We start from the raw sequence: 25,526 nt of genomic DNA, 5'->3' as shown, positions 1-25,526 counted from the left end.
GAGAAGAGAGGAGTGACTAGTGGGGTGGGAGAAGAGGAGTGACTAGTGGGGGAGAAGAGAGGAGTGACTAGTGGTGGGAGAAGAGACGAGTGACTAGTGGGCTGGGAGAAGAGAGACTAGTGGTGGGAGAAGAGAGGAGTGACTAGTGGGGGGAGAAGAGAGGAGTGACTAGTGGTGGGAGAAGAGATGAGTGACTAGTGGGGTGGGAGAAGAGTGACTAGTGGTGGGAGAAGAGAGGAGTGACTAGTGGTGGGAAAGAGCGGAGTGACTAGTGTGGTGGGAGAAGAGGAGTGACTAGTGGGGTGGGAGAGGAGTGACTAGAGAGGAGTGACTAGTGGGGTGGGAGAGGAGTGACTAGTGGTGGAGAGAGAGGGGTGACTAGAGGGAGAGGAGTGACTAGTGGGGTGGGAGAGGAGTGACTAGTGGGGTGGGAGAGGAGAGGACTGACTAGTGGGGTGGGAGAGGAGTGACTAGTGGGGTGGGAAAGGAGTGACTAGTGGGGTGGGGAAGAGAGGAGTGACTAGTGGGGTGGGAGAAGAGAGGAGTGACTAGTGGTGGGAGAAGAGAGGAGTGACTAGTGGGGGGAGAGGGTGACTAGTGGGGTGGGAGAAGAGAGGAGTGACTAGTGGGGTGGGAGAAGAGTGACTAGTGGTGGGAGAAGAGAGGGTGACTAGTGGTGGGAGAAGAGACGAGTGACTAGTGGGCTGGGAGAAGAGAGGAGTGACTAGTGGTGGGAGAAGGAGGAGTGACTAGTGGGGAGAAGAGAGGAGTGACTAGTGGTGGGAGAAGAGATGAGTGACTAGTGGGGTGGGAGAAGAGTGACTAGTGGTGGGAGAAGAGAGGAGTGACTAGTGGTGGGAGAAGAGCGGAGTGACTAGAAGAGCGGAGTGACTAGTGGGGTGGGGAGGAGTGACTAGTGGGGTGGGAGAGGAGTGACTAGTGGGGTGGGAGAGGAGTGACTAGTGGTGGGAGAAGAGAGGAGTGACTAGTGGGGGGGAGGAGACTAGTGGGGTGGGAGAGGAGTGACTAGTGGGGTGGGAGAGGAGAGGAGTGACTAGTGGGGTGGGAGAGTGGTGGGAGAAGAGAGGAGTGACTGGGGGGGAGAAGAGAGGAGTGGTGGGGGAGAGAAGAGAGGAGTGACTAGTGGGGAGAAGAGAGGAGGACTAGTGGGGAGAAGAGAGGAGTGACTAGTGGGGAGAGAAGAGAGGAGTGACTAGTGGGGAGAGAAGAGAGGAGTGACTAGTGGGGGAGAAGAGAGGAGTGACTAGTGGGGGGAGAAGAGAGGACTGACTAGTGGGGAGAGAAGAGAGGACTGACTAGGGGGGAGAAGAGAGGAGTGACTAGTGGGGGGGTGGGAGTGACTAGTGGTGGAGAGAAGAGAGGAGTGACTAGTGGGGTGGGAGAGGAGTGACTAGTGGTGGGAGAAGAGAGGAGTGACTAGTGGGGTGGGAGAGGAGTGACTAGTGGTGGGAGAAGAGAGGAGTGACTAGTGGTGAGAGAAGAGAGGAGTGACTAGTGGGGTGGGAGAGGGTGACTAGTGGGGTGGGAGAGGAGTGACTAGTGGGGTGGGAGAGGAGTGACTAGTGGTGGGAGAAGAGAGGAGTGACTAGTGGTGGGAGAAGAGAGGAGTGACTAGTGGTGGGAGAAGAGAGGAGTGACTAGTGGGGTGGGAGAAGAGAGGAGTGACTAGTGGGGTGGGAGAGGAGTGACTAGTGGGGTGAGGAGAGGAGTGACTAGTGGTGAGGAGTGACTAGTGGTGGGAGAAGAGAGGAGTGACTAGTGGGGTGGGAGAGAGAGGAGTGACTAGTGGGGTGGGAGAGGAGAGGAGTGACTAGTGGGGTGGGAGAGGAGTGACTAGTGGTGGGAGAAGAGAGGAGTGACTAGTTGGGTGGGAGAAGAGAGGAGTGACTAGTGGGGTGGGAGAAGAGAGGAGTGACTAGTGGGGTGGGAGAGCAGTGACTAGTGGTGGGAGAAGAGAGGAGTGACTAGTGGGGTGGGAGAGGAGTGACTAGTGGGGTGGGAGAGGAGTGACTAGTGGGGTGGGAGAAGAGAGGAGTGACTAGTGGTGGGAGAAGAGAGGAGTGACTAGTGGGGTGGGAGAAGAGAGGAGTGACTAGTGGGGTGGGAGAGGAGTGACTAGTGGTGGAGAAGAGAGGAGTGACTAGTTGGGTGGGAGAAGAGAGGAGTGACTAGTGGGGTGGGAGAAGAGAGGAGTGACTAGTGGGGTGGGAGAGCAGTGACTAGTGGTGGGAGAAGAGAGGAGTGACTAGTGGGGTGGGAGAGGAGTGACTAGTGGGGTGGGAGAGGAGTGACTAGTGAGGTGGGAGGTGGGAGAGGAGTGACTAGTGGGGTGGGAGAGGAGTGACTAGTGGGGTGGGAGAGGTGTGACTAGTGGGGTGGGAGAGGAGTGACTAGTGGTGGGAGAAGAGAGGAGTGACTAGTGGGGTGGGAGAGGAGTGACTAGTGGGGTGGGAGAAGAGAGGAGTGACTAGTGGCGTGGGAGAGGGGTGACTAGTGGGGTGGGAGAGGAGTGACTAGTGGTGGGAGAAGAGAGGAGTGACTAGTGGGGTGGGAGAGGAGTGACTAGTGGGGTGGGAGAGGAGAGGAGTGACTAGTGGGGTGGGAGAGGAGAGGAGTGACTAGTGGGGTGGGAGAGGAGAGGAGTGACTAGTGGGGTGGGAGAGGAGTGACTAGTGGGGTGGGAAAGGAGTGACTAGTGGGGTGGGGGAAGAGAGGAGTGACTAGTGGGGTGGGAGAAGAGAGGAGTGACTAGTGGTGGGAGAAGAGAGGAGTGACTAGTGGGGGGGGAAGGAGTGACTAGTGGGGTGGGAGAAGAGAGGAGTGACTAGTGGGGTGGGAGAAGAGAGGAGTGACTAGTGGGGTGGGAGAAGAGAGGAGTGACTAGTGGTGGGAGAAGAGACGAGTGACTAGTGGGCTGGGAGAAGAGAGGAGTGACTAGTGGTGGGAGAAGAGAGGAGTGACTAGTGGGGGGAGAAGAGAGGAGTGACTAGTGGTGGGAGAAGAGATGAGTGACTAGTGGGGTGGGAGAAGAGTGACTAGTGGTGGGAGAAGAGAGGAGTGACTAGTGGTGGGAGAAGAGCGGAGTGACTAGTGGGGTGGGAGAGGAGTGACTAGTGGGGTGGGAGAGGAGTGACTAGTGGGGTGGGAGAGGAGTGACTAGTGGTGGGAGAAGAGAGGGGTGACTAGTGGGGTGGGAGAGGAGTGACTAGTGGGGTGGGAGAGGAGAGGAGTGACTAGTGGGGTGGGAGAGGAGTGACTAGTGGTGGGAGAAGAGAGGAGTGACTCGTGGGGGGGGAGAGGGGAGAAGAGAGGAGTGACTAGTGGGGAGAGAAGAGAGGAGTGACTAGTGGGGGAGAAGAGAGGAGTGACTAGTGGGGGGAGAGAAGAGAGGAGTGACTAGTGGGGGAGAGAAGAGAGGAGTGACTAGTGGGGAGAAGAAGAGGAGTGACTAGTGGGGGAGAAGAGAGGACTGACTAGTGAGGGAGAAGAGCGGAGTGACTAGTGGGGGGGAGGGGGAGAAGAAGAGAACCCTCTGCCAGTGTTTAACTAAACCCTCTGCCAGTGTTTAACTAAACCCTCTGCCAGTGTTTTACTAAACCCTCTGCCAGTGTTTAACTAAACCCTCTGCCAGTGTTTTACTAAACCATCTGCCAGTGTTTAACTAAACCCTCTGCCAGTGTTTTACTAAACCATCTGCCAGTGTTTAACTAAACCCTCTGCCAGTGTTTTACTAAACCCTCTGCCAGTGTTTTACTAAACCCTCTGCCAGTGTTTTACTAAACCATCTGCCAGTGTTTAACTAAACCCTCTGCCAGTGTTTTACTAAACCCTCTGCCAGTGTTTTACTAAACCCTCTGCCAGTGTTTAACTAAACCCTCTGCCAGTGTTTAACTAAACCCTCTGCCAGTGCCTGTCATTTCCAAAGTGCCTCTTCCATAGTCAAAACCCCACAGCAGCAGCCTTATTAATAACCCAGCCATTGAGCTGTTCAGAACTCAAGCCTCCTCCCTCAGCTTAAGGACATGACTTCAGACTGGCTTATACTGTTTTAAGGAGTGACTGTTGTAAAGTTCCACACACACACAAACACCCACGTAGAGTTAACATGCATGTACATACACAAGCACACGAACGTGCACACACACACACACACACACACACACACACTGACGCTGTTCTGGAAACGTCTTTCCATATGATATACGACCATCAACCAGAGCACATCACGTCACATCATAAAGAATAAATAGTAGAAGTGGTCCTATTGTGCCAAACATAACATCGACCAGGGTGGGTTTCACTATTCCACAGTAATGTATCAGTGATGTTTTCCTGTTATTGAATTCCTTTCTTGATGCATATCCTCCGAGTGCTGCTGAGCGGGAATCATTGTTGATACCCTCTCGGACACTCTCTCTCTGCGCTAACTGTGTGTGTAACGACAGGCGGGACGTGCACACCAGGACCAGTCCTCTTCCTGTCCCTGTACCCTCTGGGGGGGGTCTGCTTGATGACATCACTGCTACTCCCCTCTCCTACCTCTTCTCCTCCTCTCTTTCCTCCCCTTCATCCTCCTGCTTCTTTTGTCCTTCTCTTCCTCTTCCTCCTCCTCTCTTATTCCTCTCCTTCTCATCCTTCTCCGTTATCCCTCTTCTCCTCCTCCTACCTCTTCTCTCTCCTCTCCCCTCCTCCTCCTCCTCTCTTATTCCTCTCCCTCTCCTCCTTCTCTGTTATCCCTCTTCTCGTCTCCTCTCTCACCTCCTCCTCCTCCTCTCTTATTCCTCTCCTTCTGTTATCCCTCTTCTCCTCCTACCTCTCTCTCTCCTCTCCCCTCCTCCTCCTCCTCCTCCTCTCTTATTCCTCTCCCTCTCCTCCTTCTCTGTTATCTCTCTTCTCCTCCTCCTACCTCTTCTCTCTCCTCTCCCCTCCTCCTCCTCTTCCTCTGTATGTCCCAGGGCTGTCAGATTACTAGGTTGTGCCACCCCACTGGGCACAGATGTCATTTCAACGTCTATTCCACGTTGGTTCAACATAATTTCATTGGAACAACATTGATTCAACCAGTGTGTGCCCAGTGGGACAGCCCCACAAGGTGTCTATCAGTCAGTGTACTAAACTCCAGCCAATGATAAGAAATGATATCTGATCCTGGTCTGTACTAGTGTGTGTGTGTTCGTGTGTGTGTGTGTGTGTGTGTGTGTGTTCGTGTGTGTGTGTGTGTGTGTTCGTGTTCATGTGTGTGTGTGTGTGTGTGTGTGTGTGTGTGTGTGTGTGTGTGTGTGTTCGTGTGTGTGTGTGTGTGTGTGTGTGTGTGTGTGTGTGTGTGTGTGTTATGGCAGGCGGGGGGGGACAGGTGGACATAACGGAGGCAGCTCCCACTGCATCTGGAACACCAGCTAAATGCCTCCACAGACTGACTGCTGTTACCTTCTGTTCATCCTGTTGAACACGTTGCTAGAGACTAGAGGCGACAATCTGACAATTCAGCCAAAGCTAATGTGCTATCTGTCTTGCCACTGTGTTTTACGCCATATATTATCATGTTATAAGACATCGACATGCATGCAAGGTTACGGCTAGCTGACAGAGACGACCGTAAAAAGCCTCAAGCCGGGTGTCCGTCTTCTCTTAATGTTCTATCAACAACAAAGACAGGTCTCAGTTCCTTCTCCAATGTGAAAGAGCCTCTACAGTCACACCAAGCACCATTACTTTACAGGACCAGAGAGGAGGTTCTTTAAAACAACATTACAGGACCAGAGAGAGGAGGTTCTTTAAAATAACATTACAGTACCAGGGAGAGGAGGTTCTTTAAAATAACATTACAGTACCAGAGAGAGGAGGTTCTTTAAAACAACATTACAGTACCAGAGAGGAGGTTCTTTAAAACAACATTACAGTACCAGAGAGAGGAGGTTCTTTAAAACAACATTACAGTACCAGAGAGGAGGTTCTTTAAAACAACATTACAGGACCAGAGAGAGGAGGTTCTTGAAAACAACATTAAAGTACCAGGGAGAGGAGGTTCTTTAAAACAACATTACAGGACCAGAGAGAGGAGGTTCTTTAAAACAACATTACAGTACCAGAGAGAGGAGGTTCTTTAAAATAACATTACAGTACCAGGGAGAGGAGGTTCTTTAAAATAACATTACAGTACCAGAGAGAGGAGGTTCTTTAAAACAACATTACAGTACCAGAGAGGAGGTTCTTTAAAACAACATTACAGGACCAGAGAGAGGAGGTTCTTGAAAACAACATTAAAGTACCAGGGAGAGGAGGTTCTTTAAAACAACATTACAGGACCAGAGAGAGGAGGTTCTTTAAAACAACATTACAGTACCAGAGAGGAGGTTCTTTAAAACAACATTACAGTACCAGAGAGAGGAGGTTCTTTAAAACAACATTACAGTACCAGAGAGATGAGGTTCTTTAAAACAACATTACAGTACCAGAGAGAGGTTCTTTAAAACAACATTACAGTACCAGAGAGAGGAGGTTCTTTAAAACAACATTACAGTACCAGAGAGAGGAGGTTCTTTAGAACAACATTACAGTACCAGAGAGAGGAGGTTCTTTGAAACAACATTACAGTACCAGAGAGAGGAGGTTCTTTAAAACAACATTACAGGACCAGAGAGAGGAGGTTCTTTAAAACAACATTACAGTACCAGAGAGAGGAGGTTCTTTAAAACAACATTACAGGACCAGAGAGAGGAGGTTCTTTAAAACAACATTACAGGACCAGAGAGAGGAGGTTCTTTAAAATAACATTACAGTACCAGGGAGAGGAGGTTCTTTGAAAATAACATTACAGTACCAGAGAGAGGAGGTTCTTTAAAACAACATTACAGTACCAGAGAGGAGGTTCTTTAAAACAACATTACAGGACCAGAGAGAGGAGGTTCTTGAAAACAACATTAAAGTACCAGGGAGAGGAGGTTCTTTAAAACAACATTACAGGACCAGAGAGAGGAGGTTCTTTAAAACAACATTACAGTACCAGAGAGGAGGTTCTTTAAAACAACATTACAGTACCAGAGAGAGGAGGTTCTTTAAAACAACATTACAGTACCAGAGAGATGAGGTTCTTTAAAACAACATTACAGTACCAGAGAGAGGTTCTTTAAAACAACATTACAGTACCAGAGAGAGGAGGTTCTTTAGAACAACATTACAGTACCAGAGAGAGGAGGTTCTTTAAAACAACATTACAGTACCAGAGAGAGGAGGTTCTTTAAAACAACATTACAGTACCAGAGAGAGGAGGTTCTTTAAAACAACATTACAGGACCAGAGAGAGGAGGTTCTTTAAAACAACATTACAGGACCAGAGAGAGGAGGTTCTTTAAAACAACATTACAGGACCAGAGAGAGGAGGTTCTTTTCAACATCATAATACAATTAGAAGTGAGAACAACTATGAAACAAGACCTGATGGTGAGACAGTGGGCTAAAAATAGGAGGCCAGTGGGTTCGTACAGTCAGGCTTCTCAGAAGTTCCCTGTGTGTGTGTGTGTGTGTGTGTGCAGGTGTGTGTGTGAGTTACAGATCACATCTGACCCCCCCCCCTATGGGGAATGCCATTTGGGACTCATCCTTAAATAACCTCCCCTGATCATGGCTCCCTCCCATCATATTGGTTAGATTACAGGAGACCAAACATTTTAGGGTCCTAACAACTGTAGTGTGGTGATTATTATATAAGGAATAGCATACCATCTGAAACACAGCTGGTTGGTAAAGGGACCAGCCAGGCATGTTCAAGGTTGTTGCAGTGGATGGTAAGCTACAGCATCGCTATCACTATTATTACCATTGTGTAACTAACCACACAGTTGTTGCCCAATATAAGATGGTATTGATATGTGAGTTGAGGATACCCTGTAAGGCACTCCCCTGGGCATTTCCTCTAGGCAACTATTCTGCCATTATGGATCTTTCCTCACAGTGCAGTACAGAGCCAAGTGAACGCCACAGCACAGCTTCACCCCAGTTTCCAAAAGGTAATTGAAGCATGCTGGGGCTCATTGATCCAGCATTGTGACGCAGGCAGTTTATCAGTCAGTGTAAAAACCCTTCCATCCCTACTCACAGTCACACTAAGCCATTCAGGATACCGCCCATTGATTTTCTAACCTCCATCAACAACGACAGGACTGGGTGTGGGCAGGCAGGTTCAGCGAAGCCAACGAATGACAGGGATCATGCAGAAACAATAGTCATTATGTAAATGAAAATATCTCAATATATGATCGCAGATAAAGACCAAGACTGATAAAGACCGTGCTTCTACACCTGCATTGCTTGCTGTCTGGGGTTTTAGGCTGGGTTTCTGTACAGCACTTTGAGATATCAGCTAATGTATGAAGGGATTTATAAATACATTTGATTTGATTTTGATTTGAAGACTTCAGCCTCAATAATGATGTTTCACATAACAGCATTAAACCCTGAGTAACTTTAAAGTCACTGGGCTTGGTGAGAAGTGTTTAAATTTAGCTTTACTGATGACTGTGTCCAAATCAAAGAGTGGAATTATCAGTCTGGACCTAAGGTCTGTTACAAAGACGTTGGGAGAACAAAGACGTTGGGAGAAAAACAGGTTGAAAATCAATAGCAATATTCTACTGAAGTTTGAAAGGTACAGGCTGGTAACTTCGGATATATCATTCCTCCAATCCCACTGTCTGAAAACAACCCATAAAGACATCACTGTAACCTCAAAGGAGTGTGTGTGAGTGTGTGTGTGTGTGTGTGTGTGTGTGCGTGCGCGTGCGTGTGCGCCAGTATGCTGACATCTACTCTCAGCCCAGCCTGGTGAAGTACAGCCTGGTGAAGTACAGCCTGGTGAATGAAGTACAGCCTGGTGAATGAAGTACAGCCTGGTGAATGAAGTACAGCCTGGTGAATGAAGTACAGCCTGGTGAATGAAGTACAGCCTGGTGAATGAAGTACATCCTGGTGAATGAAGTACAGCCTGGTGAATGAAGTACAGCCTGGTGAATGAAGTACAGCCTGGTGAATGAAGTACAGCCTGGTGAAGTACAGCCTGGTGAATGAAGTACATCCTGGTGAATGAAGTACAGTCTGGTGAATGAAGTACAGTCTGGTGAATGAAGTATATCCTGGTGAAGTACAGCCTGGTGAATGAAGTACAGCCTGGTGAATGAAGTACAGCCTGGTGAATGAAGTACATCCTGGTGAATGAAGTACAGTCTGGTGAATGAAGTACAGTCTGGTGAATGAAGTATATCCTGGTGAAGTACAGCCTGGTGAATGAAGTACATCCTGGTGAATGAAGTACATCCTGGTGAATGAAGTACAGCCTGGTGAAGTACAGCCTGGTGAATGAGGTACAGCCTGGTGAAGTACAGCCTGGTGAATGAAGTACAGCCTGGTGAAGTACAGCCTGGTGAATGAAGTACATCCAGTGAATGAAGTACAGCCTGGTGAATGAAGTACAGCCAGGTGAATGAAGTACAGCCTGGTGAATGAAGTACAGCCTGGTGAATGAAGTACAGCCTGGTGAATGAAGTACATCCTGGTGAATGAAGTACATCCTGGTGAATGAAGTACATCCTGGTGAATGAAGTACAGCCTGGTGAATGAAGTACAGCCTGGTGAATGAAGTACAGCCTGGTGAATGAAGTACAGCCTGGTGAATGAAGTACAGCCTGGTGAATGAAGTACAGTCTGGTGAATGAAGTACAGTCTGGTGAATGAAGTATATCCTGGTGAAGTACAGCCTGGTGAATGAAGTACAGCCTGGTGAATGAAGTACAGCCTGGTGAATGAAGTACATCCTGGTGAATGAAGTACAGTCTGGTGAATGAAGTACAGTCTGGTGAATGAAGTATATCCTGGTGAAGTACAGCCTGGTGAATGAAGTACATCCTGGTGAATGAAGTACATCCTGGTGAATGAAGTACAGCCTGGTGAAGTACAGCCTGGTGAATGAGGTACAGCCTGGTGAAGTACAGCCTGGTGAATGAAGTACAGCCTGGTGAAGTACAGCCTGGTGAATGAAGTACATCTTGGTGAATGAAGTACAGCCTGGTGAATGAAGTACAGCCAGGTGAATGAAGTACAGCCTGGTGAATGAAGTACAGCCTGGTGAATGAAGTACAGCCTGGTGAATGAAGTACAGCCTGGTGAATGAAGTACAGCCTGGTGAAGTACAGCCTGGTGAATGAAGTACAGCCTGGTGAATGAAGTACAGCCTGGTGAATGAAGTACAGCCTGGTGAATGAAGTACAGCCTGGTGAATGAAGTACATCCTGGTGAATGAAGTACATCCTGGTGAATGAAGTACAGCCTGGTGAAGTACAGCCTGGTGAATGAGGTACAGCCTGGTGAAGTACAGCCTGGTGAATGAAGTACAGCCTGGTGAAGTACAGCCTGGTGAATGAAGTACATCTTGGTGAATGAAGTACAGCCTGGTGAATGAAGTACAGCCAGGTGAATTAAGTACAGCCTGGTGAAGTACAGCCTGGTGAATGAAGTACATCTTGGTGAATGAAGTACAGCCTGGTGAATGAAGTACAGCCAGGTGAATTAAGTACAGCCTGGTGAAGTACAGCCTGGTAAATGAAGTACATCCTGGTGAAGTACGGCCTGGTGAAGTACAGCCTGGTGAATGAAGTAGATCCTGGTGAATGAAGTACAGCCTGGTGAATGAAGTACAGCCTGGTGAATGAAGTAGATCCTGGTGAATGAAGTACAGCCTGGTGAATGAAGTACAGCCTGGTGAATGAAGTAGATCCTGGTGAATGAAGTACAGCCTGGTGAATGAAGTACAGCCTGGTGAATGAAGTAGATCCTGGTGAATGAAGTACAGCCTGGTGAATGAAATACAGCCTGGTGAATGAAGTACAGCCTGGTGAATGAAGTACAGCCTGGTGAATGAAGTACAGCCTGGTGAATGAAGTACAGCCTGGTGAATGAAGTACAGCCTGGTGAATGAAGTACAGCCTGGTGAATGAAGTACAGGCTGGTGAATGAAGTACAGGCTGGTGAATACAAGTACAGCCTGGTGAATGAAGTACAGCCTGGTGAATGAAGTATATCCTGGTGAATGAAGTACAGCCTGGTGAAGTACAGCCTGGTGAATGAAGTACAGCCTGGTGAATGAAGTACAGGCTGGTGAATGAAGTACAGGCTGGTGAATGAAGTATATCCTGGTGAATGAAGTACAGCCTGGTGAAGTACAGCCTGGTGAATGAAGTATAGCCTGGTGAATGAAGTACAGGCTGGTGAATGAAGTACAGCCTGGTGAATGAAGTACAGCCTGGTGAATGAAGTACATCCTGGTGAATGAAGTACAGCCTGGTGAATGAAGTACAGCCTGGTGAAGTACAGCCTGGTGAATGAAGTACATCCTGGTGAAGTACAGCCTGGTGAAGCCTGGTGAATACAGCCTGGTGAAGTACAGCCTGGTGAATGAAGTACAGCCAGGTGAATTAAGTACAGCCTGATGAAGTACAGCCTGGTAAATGAAGTACAGCCTGGTGAATGAAATACAGCCTGGTGAAGTACAGCCTGGTGAATGAAGTACAGCCTGGTGAATGAAGTACAGCCTGGTGAATGAAGTACAGCCTGGTGAATGAAGTACAGCCTGGTGAAGTACATCCTGGTGAAGTACATCCTGGTGAAGTACATCCTGGTGAAGTACAGCCTGGTGAAGTACAGCCTGGTGATGTACAGCCTGGTGAAGTACAGCCTGGTGAATGAAGTACAGCCTGGTGAAGTACAACCTGGTGAATGAAGTACAGCCTGGTGAAGTACAGCCTGGTGAATGAAGTACAGCCTGGTGAAGTACAACCTGGTGAATGAAGTACAGCCTGGTGAAGTACAACCTGGTGAATGAAGTACAGCCTGGTGATGTATAGCCTGGTGAATGAAGTACAGCCTGGTGAAGTACAGCCTGGTGAATGAAGTACAGCCTGGTGAAGTACAACCTGGTGAATGAAGTACAGCCTGGTGAAGTACAACCTGGTGAATGAAGTACAGCCTGGTGAAGTACAACCTGGTGAATGAAGTACAGCCTGGTGAAGTACAACCTGGTGAATGCAGTACAGCCTGGTGAAGTACAACCTGGTGAATGAAGTACAGCCTGGTGAAGTACAACCTGGTGAATGAAGTACAGCCTGGTGAAGTACAACCTGGTGAATGAAGTACAGCCTGGTGAAGTACAACCTGGTGAATGAAGTACAGCCTGGTGAATGAAGTACAGCCTGGTGATGTATAGCCTGGTGAATGAAGTACAGCCTGGTGAATGAAGTACAGCCTGGTGAAGTACAACCTGGTGAATGAAGTACAGCCTGGTGAAGTACAACCTGGTGAATGAAGTACAGCCTGGTGATGTATAGCCTGGTGAATGAAGCAAGATGAAAGGAGAAGCAATAAAAGGTTTGGAAACTGCATCGGTCTCTTTCAATTCAATTCTCTTTCAATTCCACTCTCTTTCAATTCAACTGTCTTTCAATTCAACTCTCTTTCAATTCAACTCTCTTTCAATTCAACTCTTTCAATTCAACTCACTTTCAATTCAACTCACTTTCAATTCAACTCACTTTCAATTCAAGGGGCTTTATTGGCATGAGAAACACATGTTAACATTGCCAAAGCAAGTGAAATAGATCATTAACACAAGTGAAATAAACAATAAAAAATGAACAGTAAACATTACACTCACAAAAAAAATATCATATCTTGTATATATACAGTGCTGTAATGATGTGCCAATAGTTAAAGTACAAAAGGGAAAATAAATAAGCACAAACATGGGTTGTATTTACAATGGTTGTTCTTCACTGGTTGCCCTTTTCTTGTAACAACAGTTCACAAGTATTGCTGCTGTGATGAGACACTGTGGTATTTCATCCAATAGATATCGGAGTTTATCAAAATTGGATTTGTTTTCGAATTCTTTGTGTGTCTGTGTAATCTGAGCAATATGTGTCTCTAATATGGTCATACATTTGGCAGGAGGTTAGGAAGTGCAGCTCAGTTTCCAACTCATTTCGTGGGCAGTGAGCGCATAGCCTGTCTTCTCCTGAGAGCCAGGTCTGCCTACGGCGGCCTTTCTCAATAGCAAGGCTATGCTCACTGAGTCTGTACATAGTCAAAGCTGTCCTTAATTTTGAGTCAGTCACAGTGGTCAGGTATTCTGCCACTGTGTACTCTCTGTTTAGGGTCAGACACAGTGGTCAGGTATTCTGCCACTGTGTATTCTCTGTTTAGGACCAAATAACATTCTAGTTTGCTCTGTTTTTTGTTAATTCTTTCCAATGTGTCAAGTAATTATCTTTTTGTTGTCTCATGATTTGGTTAGGTCTAATTGTGCTGCTGTCCTGGGGCTCTGTGGTGTCTGTTTGTGTTTGTGAACAGAGCCCCAGGACCAGCTTGCTTAGGGGGCTCTTCTCCAGGTTCATCTCTCTTTAGGTGATGGCTTTGATATGGAAGAGTTGGGAATCGCTTCCTTTTAGGTGGTTTCTTTCCATCTTACTCTCCCTTTTTCTCTCTCTGTTTCTCTCTCTCTCTGTTGCCCCCCCTCTTCTCTCCTGGGGCTGGGCTCCCCAGGACATAGCTACCTCCCCAGGACATAGCTACCTCCCCAGGACATAGCTACCTCCCCAGGACATAGCTACAGTACCTCCCCAGGATATAGCTCCCTCCCCAGGACATAGCTACCTCCCCAGGACATAGCTACAGTACCTCCCCAGGATATAGCTCCCTCCCCAGGACATAGCTACCTCCCCAGGACATAGCTACCTCCCAAGGACATGGTTACCTCCGGGGTTGGGCTCTCTCCCCAGGACATAGCTACCTCCCCAGGACATAGCTACCTCCCCAGGACATAGCTACCTCCCCAGGACATAGCTACCTCCGGGGCTGGGCTCCCTCCCCAGGACATAGCTACCTCCCCAGGACATAGCTACCTCCCCAGAACATAGCTACCTCCCCAGGACATAGCTACCTCCCCAGGACATAGCTACCTCCCCAGGACATAGCTCCCTCCCCAGGACATAGCTACCTCCCCAGGACATAGCTACCTCCCCAGGACATAGCTACCTCCCAAGGACATGTTACCTCCGGGGTTGGGCTCCCTCCCCAGGACATAGCTACCTCCCCAGGACATAGCTACCTCCCCAGGACATAGCTACCTCCCCAGGACATAGCTACCTCCCCAGGACATAGCTAGCTCTGGGGCTGGGCTCTCTCCCCAGGACATAGCTACCTCCGGGGCTGGGCTCTCTCCCCAGGACATAGCTACCTCCCCAGGACATAGCTACCTCCCCAGGACATAGCTACCTCCCCAGGACATAGCTACCTCCCAACGACATAGCTACCTCCCCAGGACATAGCTACCTCCCAAGGACATGGTTACCTCAGGGGTTGGGCTCTCTCCCCAGGACATAGCTACCTCCCCAGGACATAGCTACCTCCCCAGGACATAGCTACCTCCCCAGGACATAGCTACCTCCCCAGGACATAGCTACCTCCCCAGGACATAGCTACCTCCCCAGGACATAGCTACCTCCTAAGGACATGGTTACCTCCGGGGTTGGGCTCTCTCCCCAGGACATAGCTACCTCCCAAGGACATGGTTACCTCCGGGGCTGGGCTCTCTCCCCAGGACATAGCTACCTCCAGGGCTGGGCTCTCTCCCCAGGACATAGCTAGCTCCGGGGCTGGGCTCTCTCCCCAGGACATAGCTACCTCCGGGGCTGGGCTCTCTCCCCAGGACATAGCTACCTCCAGGGTTGGGCTCTCTCTCCAGGACATGGCTACCTCCGGGGTTGGGATCTCTCACCAGGACATGGCTACCTCCGGGGCTGGGCTCTCTCTCCAGGACATGGCTACCTCCGGGGCTGGGCTCTCTCCCCAGGACATGGCTACCTCCGGGGCTGGGCTCTCTCTCCAGGACATGGCTACCTCCGGGGCTGGGCTCCTCCCCAGGACATGGCTGGGCTCTCTCCCAGGACATGGCTACCTCCGGGGCTGGGCTCTCTCCCCAGGATATAGCTACCTCCGGGGCTGGGCTCTCTCCCCAGGACATAGCTACCTCCGGGGCTGGGCTCTCTCCCCAGGACATAGCTACCTCTGGGGCTGGGCTCTCTACCCAGGACATGGGGCTCTACATAGGAAATAGGATGCCAACTGGGATTCAACCAAGGTCTTTTATCTGATTCAACAAGGGAGGACTACACAGGACCAAGGAATTTGAATTGTGAAAAAAACTATAAAAGAGAAGAGGGAAGGAAGGAGAGAGGGAGAGAGAGGAGAGAAAGGAAGAGAGGGAGAGAGAGAGAGGAGAGAGAGAAAGGAAGAGAGGGAGAGAAAGAGAGAGAGAGAGAGAGGAGAGTGAGAAAGGAAGAGAGGGAGAGAAAGAGAGAGAGAGAGACAGAGAGACAGAGAGAAAGGGAAAAATAGAGAGAGAGAAAGGAGGTGAACGAAACACAAAGTTTGTTTGATTGGCCACTGAAGTAACCAGGCAACGGGGCTTGGCACAAATCCTCACACACACACACACACACACACACACCACACAGAAGCAGACACACAAACACATGCACACACATGCAGACAGAGATACCTGGGGGGCAATTATACACTTATATATCGCAATACTATTTTGGACAATATTAAATCGATACTTTAACTCCAATGTAGCGTTAGCTGGTGCTAGTCGGCTGTAGCTGTGCCAAAACTCCTGTATTTTTCATCCCAGCTTGTTCTCCATCTTTTTAAATAGTGAGTTAATATTCATTCAGTACTTTTATTTCCATGACTGATCAAAACTAGTTTTCTCATGGCTCTCTATTGTACCTCTGCAGCAGACATATGGTGAGCAATATGTTCGGAAAAATCAAATCGCAATAAAATCACAGTATCAAATCGCATTACATATAGAATTAGGAGAATAGTGAGAATCACAATACATATCGTATCGGCACCTAAGTATGCTGATAATTTCATGTCGTGAGGTCTATCCAGCCCTACTGTCTATCTACCCCCGGACCCTGCTCTAGCTGCAAGTGAAAGTGGAAACCAAGCAGTGTGTGTGTGTGTACTTCCCATCTTCTGTGTAAACACACATGTACCCACACATATTTTGAAGAGACTGCCAATCATTGGTCATTGACTGGGTTCATCCCCTTGTTTTGCTCAGAGTGGAATCACATTCACACACACACACGCACACGCACACACGCACACACACACACACACTAACACACTAACACTAACACACACACATATACACACACACACGCACACACACACACACACACTAACACACACACACACATATACACACATATACACACACACACACGCACTCACACACACACACCCACACGCACACACACACACACACACACACACACACACACATATATACACGTACTCACACACACACACACAAACACACACACACGCACACACACACACACACACACACTAACACACACACACACATATACACACACACACACGCACTCACACACACACACACGCACACACACACACACACACATATATACACACACACACGCACTCACACACACACACACACACACGCGCACACACACACACACTAACACACACACACACACACATATATACACACACACACACACGCACTCACACACACACGCACACACACACACACACACACTAACACACACACACACACATATACACACATATACACACACACAGCCTGTTCCTTTCTGCAGGTATAGGGGTGTGGCTCATCTTATATCACTCTCTCAGTCAACCATGAAAGACTAGCCTACCCAGACAATACCTGGAAATATCTCCGGAAGTCAGGGCAAGACAGGGCACTTCAAAACCCTCAGGCTAAAGGCAAGACAGGGCACTTCAAAACCCTCAGGTTAAAGGCAAGACAGGGCACTTCAAAACCCTCAGGTTAAAGGCAAGGTGTATCACGTTTTTTTCTTTATTTGGTGTGTGTGTGTGTGTGTGTGTGTGTGTGTGTGTGTGTGTGTGTGTGTGTGTGTGTGTGTGTGTGTGCATAAGTCTTTGCAACTCTGACAAACGAGCTGAGATGGGTAAATTCCCTTGTGATTAGGACACACTGGCTACTAATTGTCTCTCATTAGCATTTAAAAGTAAATAGGTGTGTGTGTGTACGTGAGGTGTGTGTGTGTGTGTGTGTGTGTGTGTGTGTGTGTGTGTGTGTGTGTGTACGTGTGTGTGTGTGTGTGTGTGTACGTGTGTGTGTGTGTGTGTGTGTGTGTGTGTGTGTGTGTGTGTGTGTGTGTGTGTGTGTGTGTGTGTGTGTGGCGGACAGGATCAAAGGGAAGTGCAGGGAGAAATGGCAGCCCTCTCATTCCCCGTCACATGATTAGATCCCTGCACAACGGACAGGGTCATGTTCATTAGCTCCCATTTGGAGCAAACATTTTGAAACGTTTTCAGAGAAGACGTTATGGTGCTGAAATAATGATGCTGAGTCTTTCCTGCTGACCATGTCATCAGACCAGGAAAAACTCTAGCCGATAATTGTAGTTAATGAGTCATAACTAGCTAGGGGCTAGGAGTTTGTCCCTGGTCACGTGACATGGTCAGGGAATAATCATGGCCCTATTTATCTTCTACCATTCAGATTGAAAATAGGTTTTGAAAACATCTCAAACATTTGAACCAATGAACTAGCCTGCATCCTTCAAATATCTCCTGAGTGGCGCAGTGGTCTAAGGCACTGCCTCTCAGTTCTAGAGGTGTCACTACAGACCCTGGTTCGATTCCAGGCTGTATCACAACAGGTCGTGATTGGGAGTCCCATACGGCGGAGCACAATTTGGCCCAGCATCGGCAGGGTTAGGTGTTCCCCAGTAGGCCGTCATTGTCAATAAGAATGTGTTCTTAACCGACTTGCCTAGTTAAATAAAGGTTCAATTTTATATCTAAAATAGAAGAGTGGTAATATGTGCTATAGAGGGATTCACCACCATCAGGTGAACTGAACTGGTAGAGAGATCATGCAGTTTAATCCTGTGGTGCCCTGAAGCACTCCACACTAATCAGCCGCTTCAAACCTACCCACCTCATACTACAATATGACTGGTCAACCGCTACAAACCTACCCACCTCATACTACACTATGACTGGTCAACCACTACAAACCTACCCACCTCATACTACACTATGACTGGTCAACCGCTACAAACCTACCCACCTCATACTACACTATGACTGGTCAAACGCTACAAACCTACCCACCTCATACTACACTATCACTGGCCAGACGCTACAAACCTACCCACCTCATACTACACTATGACTGGTCAACCGCTACAAACCTACCCACCTCATACTACACTATGACTGGTCAAACCTACCCACCTCATACTACACTATGACTGGTCAACCTACAAACCTACCCACCTCATACTACACATGACTGGTCAACCACTACAAACCTACCCACCTCACTATGACTGGTCAGACGCTACAAACCTACCCACCCCATACTACACTATCACTGGCCAGACGCTACAAACCTACCCACCTCATACTACACTATGACTGGCCAGACGCTACAAACCTACCCACCTCATACTACACTATGACTGGTCAGTCAGCCACTACAAACCTACCCACCTCATACTACACTATGGCTGGCCAGACGCTACAAACCTACCCACCTCATACTACACTATCACTGGCCAGACGCTACAAACCTACCCACCTCATACTACACTATCACTGGTCAGCCACTACAAACCTACCCACCTCATACTACACTATGACTGGCCAGTCAGCCACTACAAACCTACCCACCTCATACTACACTATGACTGGTCAGTCAGCCACTACAAACCTACCCACCTCATACTACACTATGACTGGCCAGCCAGCCGACAGAAACCTACCCACCTCATACTACACTATGACTGGCCAGCCAGCCGACAGAAACCTACCCACCTCATACTACACTATGACTGGCCAGCCAGCCGACAGAAACCTACCCACCTCATACTACACTATGACTGGCCAGCCAGCCGACAGAAACCTACCCACCTCATACTACACTATGACTGGTCAGTCAGCCGACAGAAACCTACCCACCTCATACTACACTATGACTGGTCAGTCAGCCACTACAAACCTACCCACCCATACTACACTATGATGGCCAGCCAGCCGACAGAAACCTACCCACCTCATGACTATGACTGGCCAGCCAGCCGACACAAACCTACCCACCTCATACTACACATGACTGGTCAGTCAGCCACTACAAACCTACCCACCTCATACTACACTATGACTGGTCAGTCAGCCACTACAAACCTACCCACCTCATACTACACTATGACTGGCCAGCCAGCCGACAGAAACCTACCCACCTCATACTACACTATGACTGGCCAGCCAGCCGACAGAAACCTACCCACCTCATACTACACTATGACTGGCCAGCCAGCCGACAGAAACCTACCCACCTCATACTACACTATGACTGGCCAGCCAGCCGACAGAAACCTACCCACCTCATACTACACTATGACTGGCCAGCCAGCCGACAGAAACCTACCCACCTCATACTACACTATGACTGGCCAGCCAGCCACTACAAACCTACCCACCTCATACTACACTATGACTGGTCAGTCAGCCACTACAAACCTACCCACCTCATACTACACTATGACTGGCCAGCCAGCCGACAGAAACCTACCCACCTCATACTACACTATGACTGGCCAGCCAGCCGACACAAACCTACCCACCTCATACTACACTATGACTGGTCAGTCAGCCACTACAAACCTACCCACCTCATACTACACTATGACTGGTCAGTCAGCCACTACAAACCTACCCACCTCATACTACACTATGACTGGTCAGTCAGCCACTACAAACCTACCCACCTCATACTACACTATGACTGGTCAGTCAGCCACTACAAACCTACCCACCTCATTCTACACTACCAAGAAGACAAGGTACATAAAGAAAAAATGTGGTTCCGTGGCCTGCAGAGTACAGGTTTAAATGGGCAAGGTTATATACACAGGTTATATACACAGGTTATATACATAGGTTATATACACAGGTTATATACACAGGTTATATACACAGGTTATATACACAGGTTATATACACAGGTTATATACACAGGTTATATACACAGGTTATATACACAGGTTATATACATAGGTTATATACACAGGTTATATACACAGGTTATATACACAGGTTATATACACAGGTTATATACACAGGTTATATACACAGGTTATATACACAGGTTATATACACAGGTTATATACACAGGTTATATACACAGGTTATATACACAGGTTATATACAGAAGAACTGTAGCAAAATAACCTAGTATAAATGTCAACTCCATAGCAGCAGCAACCCACAATACAGAGTCCAGAGAACTGTATCAACGGAACAATGCCTCTGTATGTGCAACAACATAATGGAACACATTTGCATCCACAAACAACACATGGGCCTATCAGGTATTGAGATGAAACATGATGGCTGCAACAATAATTATATTATCATCAAAAATCAAATCAAATCAAATTGGATTTGTCACATACACGTGTTAAGCAGATGTTACTGCGAGTGTAGCCAAATGCTTGTGCTTCTAGTTCCCGACAGGGCAGCAGTATCTAAAACAAGTAATATCTAACAAGTAATATCGGTCAATTTCACAACAAATAAGATCATCAAGATTGTGATTATAATTGTGATCCAACCCATCTTTATTTTTTGATTAGATACAGAGGTGCAACAAATACCTCACCTCTTGACATGTTACTGCATTACAAAACGGCCTCCAGACATGTTTTTTTAACATGCATTGTTATGCTCATAAGCAAGCTGATGTATGACAACGTGTATTCTTGTTTTACTGCAGGCTTGCATGTTGTTGAAAAATAATTTCGCAGTATCAAGTGTCCCCTTCAATGGATTGCAAAGTTACTGTTACATTTTACAGCATAACGTTTTTTTTTTCGGCAACATTGAAACACTCTTTGATCAACCACCATCGTTTCTAGATACTGGATCAAATGTAACCATGTAATAACAGTGTAGTGGTTGTGGCTGGTAGCTGTCTGTAAACTATCCTCTAGGGAAGACAGGTCTTACTATGCAAATCTTACTATGCATTGTGCAATTCCTGAGTGTAAGCAGAGTATAAATACCTCGGCTATCACAACCCGGGATCCCTACAGTCCTGTTATATAACCACCAAAGCTAGGATGAGTGACATCACGCCACGGGTAGTCGAGCAATCACTAGACACATTCAGGAGACCCAATGTCCTTTACAAAGCAACCAGCGTCAATGAAAAGGGCTTGTAGCCTAACCGAGTAGATAACCCCCCCTCAAATTAAGGGCATGTCATGTACTATGTATTTGTATAATGACGCCGGTTACATTAGGTGGACTAGGGTTAGTTGGTTTGCCCTGTTTTTGAAGAATAAAAAACACTTCCGCGATGGAATTAGAAACTAAAATGTGTCGCATGAGTGGACATACGGCCACGTAGGCTACTCGCGTACCACAACCATTTTAAAAGTGGACGGTTGAAGGCTATACTATAAATATGTATTTTACTATTCTTTATGCAATGTTTCTGGGTGGGGTGGCGCAGTTAGCTTGCCTGTCCTACACACTAACCCGCCTGTGAAACACTCCTTGCTCGTTTTCAAGTCCGCGAAACCACCGCTCACATGTGTCAAACTTAATAGTTCGTTTGCATTTTTGTTCGAAATGACAAGTGCATGACTGTAAACCACAAACAACCGTCTATGCTCCGAACACAAAAAAATAGGTCAGAGTGCGAAGTAAACATTTTCAAAGGCTTTGGAAATAAACGAACGTTCTCTTTGCGCGTACGCCTTCCTTCCAGTTCCAGCCATTTTCTCTACCTCTACCGCTTAGCAAAGAAAAAAGTGACACAACAAAAATGACAGACTGAGAGTATAGACAGAGCCAGGACTTACTGTACGGTGTAATGGTCTGGTAAGAGCGGTGTTCTCCTTGTTGCCAGGGCTTCCTGTTCCTGCGCTGACGGTGGAATTGTCTCCCTCCACTCCTAATGATGTCTGCAGCGCGGAGCTAATAGCTCCACCGCTCTATGCCGCCACCTTCAGAGAGAGAGATAGGGAGGGCAAGGGGGGGGAGGCAGAGAGAGGGGGAGGCGGTGAGAGGGAGGGAGAGAGGGGGGAGGCAGAGAGAGGGTGAGAGAGAGGGGGAGGGAGAGAGGGTGAGAGGGAGGGAGGCAGAGAGAGGGTAAGAGGGAGGGAGGGGGAGAGGGTGGGAGGCAGAGAGAGGGAGGGAGGCAGAGAGAGGGTGAGAGGGAGGGAGGCAGAGAGTGGGTGAGAGGGAGGGAGGCAGAGAGAGGCTGAGAGGAAGGGAGGCAGAGAGAGGGTGAGAGGGAGGGAGGCAGAGAGAGGGTGAGAGGAAGGGAGACAGAGAGAGGGTAAGAGGGAGGGAGGCAGAGAGAGGGGGAGAGGGTGGGAGGCAGAGGAGGGAGGGAGGCAGAGAGAGGGTGAGAGGAGGGAGGCAGAGAGAGGGTGAGAGGGAGGGAGGCAGAGAGAGGCTGAGAGGAAGGGAGGCAGAGAGAGGGTGAGAGGGAGGGAGGCAGAGAGAGGGTGAGAGGAAGGGAGACAGAGAGAGGGGAGAGGAAGGGAGACAGAGAGAGGGGAGAGGAAGGGAGTGTGTGAGTGGGGGAGAGGTGGAGACAGAGAGTGGTGTGTGTGAGTGTGTGGTGTGTGTGTGTGTGTGTGTGTGTGTGTGTGTGTGTGTGTGTGTGTGTGTGTGTGTGTGTGTGTGTGTGTAATACAAATATGGAGCAGTTGGCAGGCTCGGCTCTTAGTGGTAACTCAGGGTTTGTACTCTGCTCTGTAGAGAATTTAGTAGAAGGGAAACAAACAACTGACAGGAAAATAAATGAAGTCCAGGAAGAGTGAATCACTAGACTAAACCTTCAACATGTCGATGGGATTTAGTCTTTCCGTATTTAGCTCATATACTATTAGAATTGATGGCATTATTGCCTTACCATGTAGGCCTATAGCCTGCCTTGTGTTTGAAGGCAACAGGTTCTTTAAGCTCCCTCACACCAACTCGACAGAACAGAAAACTACGCTGGTGCTTAAATGTAGTGTGGAGATGGCAATCTGAAAGCCTAGAAGAATGACTGGCTGGCCAAGGCCAACGGGGTACTTCTGGTCTGATGCCAAGTCACTTTGAGTATAAACATGTACTCGTGAAACATTTCAATTAGTATTCATTTGTTCCCCTGTCATGACATGTATAAAGGTTAAATGATCAATTCATTGATTTTACTGTATAGTAGTTCAAATGATGTGCGTCCCACATCCACCCACGCACCCCATCCTGATTGTCCTTGCAGGGTAAATACCATTTCTCCGATGTCTTTTCTCTTATGAGGGACTCGACCAAATAGCACCCATCTTTGGCCTGAGGCATTTACAATCCCATGAATAGCTGCGATTACAGCAGAATAATGTTTATAACCCTCTGTTATAACAGTGACAGCAGAATAATGGTTATAACCCTCTGTTATAACAGTGACAGCAGAATAATGTTTATAACAGTGACAGCAGAATAATGGTTATAACCCTCTGTTATAACAGTGACAGCAGAATAACCCTCTGTTATAACAGTGACAGCAGAATAATGGTTATAATCCTCTGTTATAACAGTGACAGCAGAATAATGGTTATAACCCTCTGTTATAACAGTGACAGCAGAATAATATTTATAACAGTGACAGCAGAATAATGGTTATAACCCTCTGTTATAACAGTGACAGCAGAATAACCCTCTGTTATAACAGTGACAGCAGAATAATGGTTATAATCCTCTGTTATAACAGTGACAGCAGAATAATGGTTATAACCCTCTGTTATAACAGTGACAGCAGAATAATGTTTATAACAGTGACAGCAGAATAATGGTTATAATCCTCTGTTATAACAGTGACAGCAGAATAATGTTTATAACCCTCTGTTATAACAGTGACATCAGAATAATGTTTATAACCCTCTGTTATAACAGTGACAGCAGAATAACCCTCTGTTATAACAGTGACAGCAGAATAACCCTCTGTTATAACAATGACAGCAGAATAATGGTTATAATCCTCTGTTATAACAGTGACAGCAGAATAATGGTTATAACCCTCTGTTATAACAGTGACAGCAGAATAATGGTTATAACCCTCTGTTATAACAGTGACATCAGAATAATGTTTATAACCCTCTGTTATAACAGTGACAGCAGAATAACCCTCTGTTATAACAGTGACATCAGAATAATGTTTATAACCCTCTGTTATAACAGTGACAGCAGAATAACCCTCTGTTATAACAGTGACAGCAGAATAATGTTTATAACAGTGACATCAGAATAATGTTTATAACCCTCTGTTATAACAGTGACAGCAGAATAAAATGGTTATGCTCTGTTATAACAGTGACATCAGAATAATGGTTATAACCCTCTGTTATAACAGTGACATCAGAATAATGGTTATAACCCTCTGTTATAACAGTGACATCAGAATAATGTTTATAACCCTCTGTTATAACAGTGACATCAGAATAATGTTTATAACCCTCTGTTATAACAGTGACAGCAGAATAATGTTTATAACCCTCTGTTATAACAGTGACAGCAGAATAACCCTCTGTTATAACAGTGACAGCAGAATAAATGTTATAACAGTGACAGCAGAATAACCCTCTGTTATAACAATGACAGCAGAATAACCCTCTGTTATAACAGTGACAGCAGAATAACCCTCTGTTATAACAGTGACAGCAGAATAACCCTCTGTTATAACAGTGACAGCAGAATAACCCTCTGTTATAACAGTGACAGCAGAATAACCCTCTGTTATAACAGTGACAGCAGAATAACCCTCTGTTATAACAGTGACAGCAGAATAATGGTTATAACCCTCTGTTATAACAGTGACAGCAGAATAACCCTCTGTTATAACAGTGACAGCAGAATAATGGTTATAACCCTCTGTTATAACAGTGACAGCAGAATAACCCTCTGTTATAACAGTGACATCAGAATAATGTTTATAACCCTCTGTTATAACAGTGACAGCAGAATAACCCTCTGTTATAACAGTGACAGCAGAATAATGTTTATAACCCTCTGTTATAACAGTGACAGCAGAATAACCCTCTGTTATAACAGTGACATCAGAATAATGTTTATAACCCTCTGTTATAACAGTGACAGCAGAATAATGTTTATAACCCTCTGTTATAACAGTGACAGCAGAATAACCCTCTGTTTATAACAGTGACATCAGAATAATGTTTATAACCCTCTGTTATAACAGTGACAGCAGAATAATGTTTATAACCCTCTGTTATAACAGTGACAGCAGAATAACCCTCTGTTATAACAGTGACAGCAGAATAACCCTCTGTTATAACAGTGACAGC

The 25,526-nt window shown here is 47.1% G+C and overlaps 1 protein-coding gene across 1 annotated transcript in view; it reads right to left on the bottom strand.

Annotated features, from left to right (window-relative positions):
- The window catches only part of LOC112241190 (ataxin-1), a 185,160-nt gene extending 162,976 nt beyond the window's left edge, over positions 1-22,184 (bottom strand). The window contains 1 exon segment of the mRNA XM_042309829.1: positions 22,035-22,184. The gene's annotated coding sequence lies outside the window, so the exon portion shown is untranslated.
- Positions 22,185-25,526: the final 3,342 nt, after the last annotated feature.

Source organism: Oncorhynchus tshawytscha, linkage group LG31 (genome assembly GCF_018296145.1).
Source record: "Oncorhynchus tshawytscha isolate Ot180627B linkage group LG31, Otsh_v2.0, whole genome shotgun sequence".
Lineage (NCBI taxonomy): Eukaryota > Metazoa > Chordata > Actinopteri > Salmoniformes > Salmonidae > Oncorhynchus > Oncorhynchus tshawytscha.
Note: the sequence above shows the minus strand (reverse complement) of the source record. Positions and strands in the feature narration are given on the sequence as shown.